The following is an 8,973-nucleotide window of genomic DNA, read 5'->3' on the forward strand; positions in this document are numbered from 1 at the left end:
TGACGTCATCATTAACATATTTTATTCCCCATGGAGAGTTCTTTACAATGAGCCATACCTCAATTTTTTCTATTCAGGACTTTTGGAGATGTGGAGGTGCAGAGTTTTTCGGTTTTTCAAAGATGGCGGCCGACCACGTGACATATGACATCATCATTAACATATTTTATTCCCCATGGAGAGTTGTTTACAATGAGCCATGTCTCAATTTTTTCTATTCAGCACTTTCGGAGATATGGAGGTGCTAGGTTTTTCGGTTTTTCCAAGATGGCGGCCGACCACGTGACATATGACATCATCATTAACATATTTTATTCCCCATGGAGAGTTCTTTACAATGAGCCATGTCTCAATTTTTTCTATTCAGCACTTTCGGAGATATGGAGGTGCTAGGTTTTTCGGTTTTTCCAAGATGGCGGCCGACCACGCGACTGATGACGTCATCATTAACATATTTTATTCCCCATGGAGAGTTCTTTACAATGAGCCATGTCTCAATTTTTTCTGTTCAGCACTTTTGGAGATATAGTGGTGCAAAGTTTTGCCGTTTTTCCAAGATGGCGGCCGACCACGTGACATATGACGTCATCATTAACATATTTTATTCCCCATGGAGAGTTCTTTACAATGAGCCATGTCTCAATTTTTTCTGTTCAGCACTTTTGGAGATATAGTGGCGCAACGTTTTTCCGTTTTTCCAAGATGGCGACCGAACCACGTGACTGATGACGTCATCATTTACATATTTTATTCCCCATGGAGAGTTCTTTACAATGAGCCATGTCTCAATTTTTTCTGTTCAGTACTTTCGCAGATATAGAGGTGCAAGGTTTTTCGGTTTTTCCAAGATGGCGGCCGAACCACGTCACCGATGACGTCATCAATTGGGCACAGTCTATTCCAGTGCAAGACGAATATGTGTGCAAAGTTTGGCGATTCTCCGTGCAACGGTGTAGACGCAGTGCTGCAAACAGACAGACAGACAGACAGACAGACAGACAAACAGACAAACAGACAAACAGACAGACAAACGAACAGATCAACATACTTGCCGGAAAAAATTTTCCGGCAAGTAACAAACGAACAGATCAACATACTTGCCGGAAAATTTTTCCGGCAAGTAACAAATGAAAAATCGGTCAGAGACCAAGGACTTGCCGGAATGTACTTTTTATCGGCCATTTAGAACAAATATGGCGGCCGAACCACGTGACCGATGATATCATCATTAACATATTTTATTCCCCATGGAGAGTTCTTTACAATGAGCCATGTCTCAATTTTTTCTATTCAGCACTTTCGGAGATATGGAGGTGCAAAGTTTTTCGGTTTTTCCAAGATGGCGGCCGACCACGTGACATATGACGTCATCATTAACATATTTTATTCCCCATGGAGAGTTCTTACCAATGAGCCATGTCTCAATTTTTTCTGTTCAGCACTTCCGGAGATATGGAGGTGCAAAGTTTTTCGGTTTTTCCAAGATGGCGGCCGACCACGCGACATATGACGTCATCATTAACATATTTTATTCGCCATGGAGAGTTCTTTACAATGAGCCATGTCTCAATTTTTTCTGTTCAGCACTTTTGGAGATATCGTGGTGCAAAGTTTTGCCGTTTTTCCAAGATGGCGGCCGACCACGTGACTGATGACGTCATCATTAACATATTTTATTCCCCATGGAGAGTTCTTTACAATGAGCCATGTCTCAATTTTTTCTGTTCAGCACTTTCGGAGATATGGAGGTGCAAAGTTTTTCGGTTTTTCCAAGATGGCGGCCGAACCACGTCACCGATGACGTCATCGTTTGGGCACAGTATATTAGAGGGCAAGACCAATATGTGTGCCAAGTTTGGCGATTCTACGTGCAACGGTGTAGACGTAGTGCTGCAAACAGACAAACAGACAGACAGACAGACAGACAGATGAAAAATCGGTCAGAGACCGAGGACTTGCCGGAATGTACTTTTTTATCGGCCATTTAGGACAAATATGGCGGCCGAACCACGTGACCGATGACGTCATCATTAACATATTTTATTCCCCATGAAGAGTTCTTTACAATGAGCCATGTCTCAATTTTTTCTGTTCAGCACTTTTGGAGATTTCGTGGTGCAAAGTTTTGCCGTTTTTCCAAGATGGCGGCCGACCACGTGACTGATGACGTCATCATTAACATATTTTATTCCCCATGGAGAGTTCTTTACAATGAGCCATGTCTCAATTTTTTCTGTTCAGCACTTTTGGAGATATAGTGGTGCAAAGTTTTGCCGTTTTTCCAAGATGGCGGCCGACCACGTGACATATGACGTCATCATTAACATATTTTATTCCCCATGGAGAGTTCTTTACAATGAGCCATGTCTCAATTTTTTCTGTTCAGCACTTTTGGAGATATAGTGGCGCAACGTTTTGCCGTTTTTCCAAGATGGCGACCGAACCACGTGACTGATGACGTCATCATTTACATATTTTATTCCCCATGGAGAGTTCTTTACAATGAGCCATGTCTCAATTTTTTATGTTCAGTACTTTCGGAGATATAGAGGTGCAAATTTTTTCGGTTTTTCCAAGATGGCGGCCGAACCACGTCACCGATGACGTCATCAATTGGGCACAGTCTATTCCAGGGCAAGACCAATATGTGTGCAAAGCTTGGCGATTCTCCGTGCAACGGTGTAGACGCAGTGCTGCAAACAGACAGACAAACAGACAGACAGACAGACAGATGAAAAATCGGTCAGAGACCGAGGACTTGCCGGAATGTACTTTTTTATCGGCCATTTAGGCCAAATATGGCGGCCGAACCATGTGACCGATGACGTCATCATTAACATATATTATTCCCCATGGAGAGTTCTTTACAATGAGTCATGTCTCAATTTTTTCTATTCAGCACTTTCGGAGATATGGAGGTGCTAGGTTTTTCCAAGATGGCGGCTAACCCACGTGACCGATGACGTCATTATTAACATATTTTATTCCCCATGGAGAGTTCATTACAATGAGCCATGTCTCAATTTTTTCTATTCAGCACTTTCGGAGATATGGAGGTGCTAGGTTTTTCCAAGATGGCGGCTAAACCACGTGACCGATGACGTCATTATTAACATATTGTATTCCCCATGGAGAGTTCTTTACAATGAGTCATGTCTCAATTTTTTCTATTCAGCACTTTCAGAGATATGGAGGTGTTAGGTTTTTCGGTTTTTCCAAGATGGCGGCCGAACCACGTGACATATGACGTCATCATTAACAAATTTTATTCCCCATGGAGAGTTCTTTACAATGAGCCATGTCTCAATTTTTTCTGTTCAGCACTTTTGGAGATATAGTGGTGCAAATTTTTTGCCGTTTTTCCAAGATGGCGGCCGACCACGTGACATATGACATCATCATTTACATATTTTATTCCCCATGGAGAGTTCTTTACAATGAGCCATGTCTCAATTTTTTCTGTTCAGCACTTTCGGAGATATAGAGGTGCAAAGTTTTTCCAAGATGGCGGCCGAACCACGTGACTGATGACGTCATCATTAACATATTTGATTCCCCATGGAGAGTTCTTTACAATGAGCCATGTCTCAATTTTTTTGGTTCAGTACTTTTGGAAATATGGAGGTGCAAATTTTTTCGGTTTTTCCAAGATGGCGGCCGAACCACGCGACTGATGACGTCACCATTAACATCTTTTATTCCCCATGGAGAGTTCTTCACAATGAGCCATGTCTCAATTTTTTCTGTTCAGCACTTTGAGATATCGAGGTGCAAGGTTTTTCGGTTTTTCCAAGATGGCGGCCGAACCACGTCACCGATGACGTCATCAATTGGGCACAGTCTATTCCAGTGCAAGACGAATATGTGTGCAAAGTTTGGCGATTCTCCGTGCAACGGTGTAGACGCAGTGCTGCAAACAGACAGACAGACAGACAGACAGACAGACAAACAGACAAACAGACAAACAGACAGACAAACGAACAGATCAACATACTTGCCGGAAAAAATTTTCCGGCAAGTAACAAACGAACAGATCAACATACTTGCCGGAAAATTTTTCCGGCAAGTAACAAATGAAAAATCGGTCAGAGACCAAGGACTTGCCGGAATGTACTTTTTATCGGCCATTTAGAACAAATATGGCGGCCGAACCACGTGACCGATGATATCATCATTAACATATTTTATTCCCCATGGAGAGTTCTTTACAATGAGCCATGTCTCAATTTTTTCTATTCAGCACTTTCGGAGATATGGAGGTGCAAAGTTTTTCGGTTTTTCCAAGATGGCGGCCGACCACGTGACATATGACGTCATCATTAACATATTTTATTCCCCATGGAGAGTTCTTACCAATGAGCCATGTCTCAATTTTTTCTGTTCAGCACTTCCGGAGATATGGAGGTGCAAAGTTTTTCGGTTTTTCCAAGATGGCGGCCGACCACGCGACATATGACGTCATCATTAACATATTTTATTCGCCATGGAGAGTTCTTTACAATGAGCCATGTCTCAATTTTTTCTGTTCAGCACTTTTGGAGATATCGTGGTGCAAAGTTTTGCCGTTTTTCCAAGATGGCGGCCGACCACGTGACTGATGACGTCATCATTAACATATTTTATTCCCCATGGAGAGTTCTTTACAATGAGCCATGTCTCAATTTTTTCTGTTCAGCACTTTCGGAGATATGGAGGTGCAAAGTTTTTCGGTTTTTCCAAGATGGCGGCCGAACCACGTCACCGATGACGTCATCGTTTGGGCACAGTATATTAGAGGGCAAGACCAATATGTGTGCCAAGTTTGGCGATTCTACGTGCAACGGTGTAGACGTAGTGCTGCAAACAGACAAACAGACAGACAGACAGACAGACAGATGAAAAATCGGTCAGAGACCGAGGACTTGCCGGAATGTACTTTTTTATCGGCCATTTAGGACAAATATGGCGGCCGAACCACGTGACCGATGACGTCATCATTAACATATTTTATTCCCCATGAAGAGTTCTTTACAATGAGCCATGTCTCAATTTTTTCTGTTCAGCACTTTTGGAGATTTCGTGGTGCAAAGTTTTGCCGTTTTTCCAAGATGGCGGCCGACCACGTGACTGATGACGTCATCATTAACATATTTTATTCCCCATGGAGAGTTCTTTACAATGAGCCATGTCTCAATTTTTTCTGTTCAGCACTTTTGGAGATATAGTGGTGCAAAGTTTTGCCGTTTTTCCAAGATGGCGGCCGACCACGTGACATATGACGTCATCATTAACATATTTTATTCCCCATGGAGAGTTCTTTACAATGAGCCATGTCTCAATTTTTTCTGTTCAGCACTTTTGGAGATATAGTGGCGCAACGTTTTGCCGTTTTTCCAAGATGGCGACCGAACCACGTGACTGATGACGTCATCATTTACATATTTTATTCCCCATGGAGAGTTCTTTACAATGAGCCATGTCTCAATTTTTTATGTTCAGTACTTTCGGAGATATAGAGGTGCAAATTTTTTCGGTTTTTCCAAGATGGCGGCCGAACCACGTCACCGATGACGTCATCAATTGGGCACAGTCTATTCCAGGGCAAGACCAATATGTGTGCAAAGCTTGGCGATTCTCCGTGCAACGGTGTAGACGCAGTGCTGCAAACAGACAGACAAACAGACAGACAGACAGACAGATGAAAAATCGGTCAGAGACCGAGGACTTGCCGGAATGTACTTTTTTATCGGCCATTTAGGCCAAATATGGCGGCCGAACCATGTGACCGATGACGTCATCATTAACATATATTATTCCCCATGGAGAGTTCTTTACAATGAGTCATGTCTCAATTTTTTCTATTCAGCACTTTCGGAGATATGGAGGTGCTAGGTTTTTCCAAGATGGCGGCTAACCCACGTGACCGATGACGTCATTATTAACATATTTTATTCCCCATGGAGAGTTCATTACAATGAGCCATGTCTCAATTTTTTCTATTCAGCACTTTCGGAGATATGGAGGTGCTAGGTTTTTCCAAGATGGCGGCTAAACCACGTGACCGATGACGTCATTATTAACATATTGTATTCCCCATGGAGAGTTCTTTACAATGAGTCATGTCTCAATTTTTTCTATTCAGCACTTTCAGAGATATGGAGGTGTTAGGTTTTTCGGTTTTTCCAAGATGGCGGCCGAACCACGTGACATATGACGTCATCATTAACAAATTTTATTCCCCATGGAGAGTTCTTTACAATGAGCCATGTCTCAATTTTTTCTGTTCAGCACTTTTGGAGATATAGTGGTGCAAATTTTTTGCCGTTTTTCCAAGATGGCGGCCGACCACGTGACATATGACATCATCATTTACATATTTTATTCCCCATGGAGAGTTCTTTACAATGAGCCATGTCTCAATTTTTTCTGTTCAGCACTTTCGGAGATATAGAGGTGCAAAGTTTTTCCAAGATGGCGGCCGAACCACGTGACTGATGACGTCATCATTAACATATTTGATTCCCCATGGAGAGTTCTTTACAATGAGCCATGTCTCAATTTTTTTGGTTCAGTACTTTTGGAAATATGGAGGTGCAAATTTTTTCGGTTTTTCCAAGATGGCGGCCGAACCACGCGACTGATGACGTCACCATTAACATCTTTTATTCCCCATGGAGAGTTCTTCACAATGAGCCATGTCTCAATTTTTTCTGTTCAGCACTTTGAGATATCGAGGTGCAAATTTTTTCGGTTTTTCCAAGATGGCGGCCGAACCACGTGACCGATGACGTCATCATTTGGGCACAGTATATTAGAGGGCAAGACCAATATGTGTGCTAAGTTTGGCGATTCTACGTGCAACGGTGTAGACGCAGTGCTGCAAACAGACAAACAGACAAACAGATGAAAAATCGGTCAGAGACCGAGGACTTGCCGGAATGTACTTTTTTATTGGCCATTTAGGACAAATATGGCGGCCGAACCACGTGACTGATGACGTCATCATTAACATATTTTATTCCCCATGGAGAGTTCTTTACATTGAGCCACGTCCCAAGTTTTTCTATTCAGGACTTTCGGAGATATGGAGGTGTAACGTTTTCCGGTTTTTCCAAGATGGCGACCGAACCACGTGACATATGACGTCATCATTAACATATTTTATTCCCCCATGGAGAGTTCTTTACAATGAGCCATGTCTCAATTGTTTCTGTTCAGCACTTTTGGAGATATAGTGGTGCAAAGTTTTGCCGTTTTTCCAAGATGGCGGCCGAACCACGTGACCTATGACGTCATCATTAACATATTTTATTCCCCATGGAGAGTTCTTTACAATGAGCCATGTCTCAATTTTTTCTGTTCAGCACTTTTGGAGATTTCGTGGTGCAAAGTTTTGCCGTTTTTCCAAGATGGCGGCCGAACCACGTGACCTATGACGTCATCATTAACATGTTTTATTCCCAATGGAGAGTTCTTTACAATGAGCCATGGCTCAATTTTTTCTGTTCAGCACATTGAGATATCGAGGTGCAAAATTTTTCGGTTTTTCCAAGATGGCGACCGAACCACGTGACTGATGACGTCATCATTTACATATTTTATTCCCCACGGAGAGTTCTTTACAATGAGCCATGTCTCAATTTTTTCTGTTCAGCACTTTCGGAGATATGGAGGTGCTACGTTTTTCGGTTTTTCCAAGATGGCAGCCGAACCACGTGACCTATGATGTCATCATTAACATATTTTATTCCCCATGGAGAGTTCTTTACAATGAGCCATGTCTCAATTTTTTCTATTCAGCACTTTCAGAGATATGGAGGTGCACAATTTTTCGGTTTTTCCAAGATGGCGGCCGAACCACGTGACATATGACGTCATCATTAACATATTTTATTCCCCATTGAGAGTTCTTTACAATGAGCCATGTCGCAATTTTTTCCATTCTGCACTTTTGGAGATATAGTGGTGCAAAGTTTTCCCATTTTTCCAAGATGGCGGCCGAACCACGTGACCGATGGCGTCATCATTAACATATTTTATTCCCCATGGAGAGTTCTTTACAATGAGCCATGTCTCAATTTTTTCTGTTCAGCACTTTTGGAGATTTTGTGGTGCAAAGTTTTGCCGTTTTTCCAAGATGGCGGCCGACCACGTGACTGATGACGTCATCATTAACATATTTTATTCCCCATGGAGAGTTCTTTACAATGAGCCATGTCTCAATTATTTCTGTTCAGCACTTTTGGAGATATAGTGGTGCAAAGTTTTGCCGTTTTTCCAAGATGGCGGCCGACCACGTGACATATGATGGCATCATTAACATATTTTATTCCCCATGGAGAGTTCTTTCCAATGAGCCATGTCTCAATTTTTTCTGTTCAGCACTTTTGGAGATATAGTGGCGCAACGTTTTGCCGTTTTTCCAAGATGGCGACCGAACCACGTGACTGATGACGTCATCATTTACATATTTTATTCCCCATGGAGAGTTCTTTCCAATGAGCCATGTCTCAATTTTTTCTGTTCAGCACTTTTGGAGATATAGTGGCGCAACCTTTTTGCCGTTTTTCCAAGATGGCGACCGAACCACGTGACTGATGACGTCATCATTTACATATTTTATTCCGCATGGAGAGTTCTTTCCAATGAGCCATGTCTCAATTTTTTCTGTTAAGTACTTTCGGAGATATAGAGGTGCAAATTTATTCGGTTTTTCCAAGATGGCGGCCGAACCACGTCACCGATGACGTCATCATTGAGGCACAGTATATTAGAGGGCAAGACCATTATGTGTGCAAAGTTTGGCGATTCTCCGTGCAACGGTGTAGACGCAGTGCTGCAAACAGACAAACAGACAGACAAACAGACAGACAAACAGACAGACAGACAAACAAACGAACAGATCAACATACTTGCCGGAAAAAAATTTCCGGCAAGTAACAAACAAACGAACAGATCAACATACTTGCCGGAATCTTTTCCGGCAAGTAACGA

This window comes from Myxine glutinosa, chromosome 5 (genome assembly GCF_964187855.1).
Source record: "Myxine glutinosa chromosome 5, kmMyxGlut1.1, whole genome shotgun sequence".
NCBI lineage: Eukaryota > Metazoa > Chordata > Myxini > Myxiniformes > Myxinidae > Myxine > Myxine glutinosa.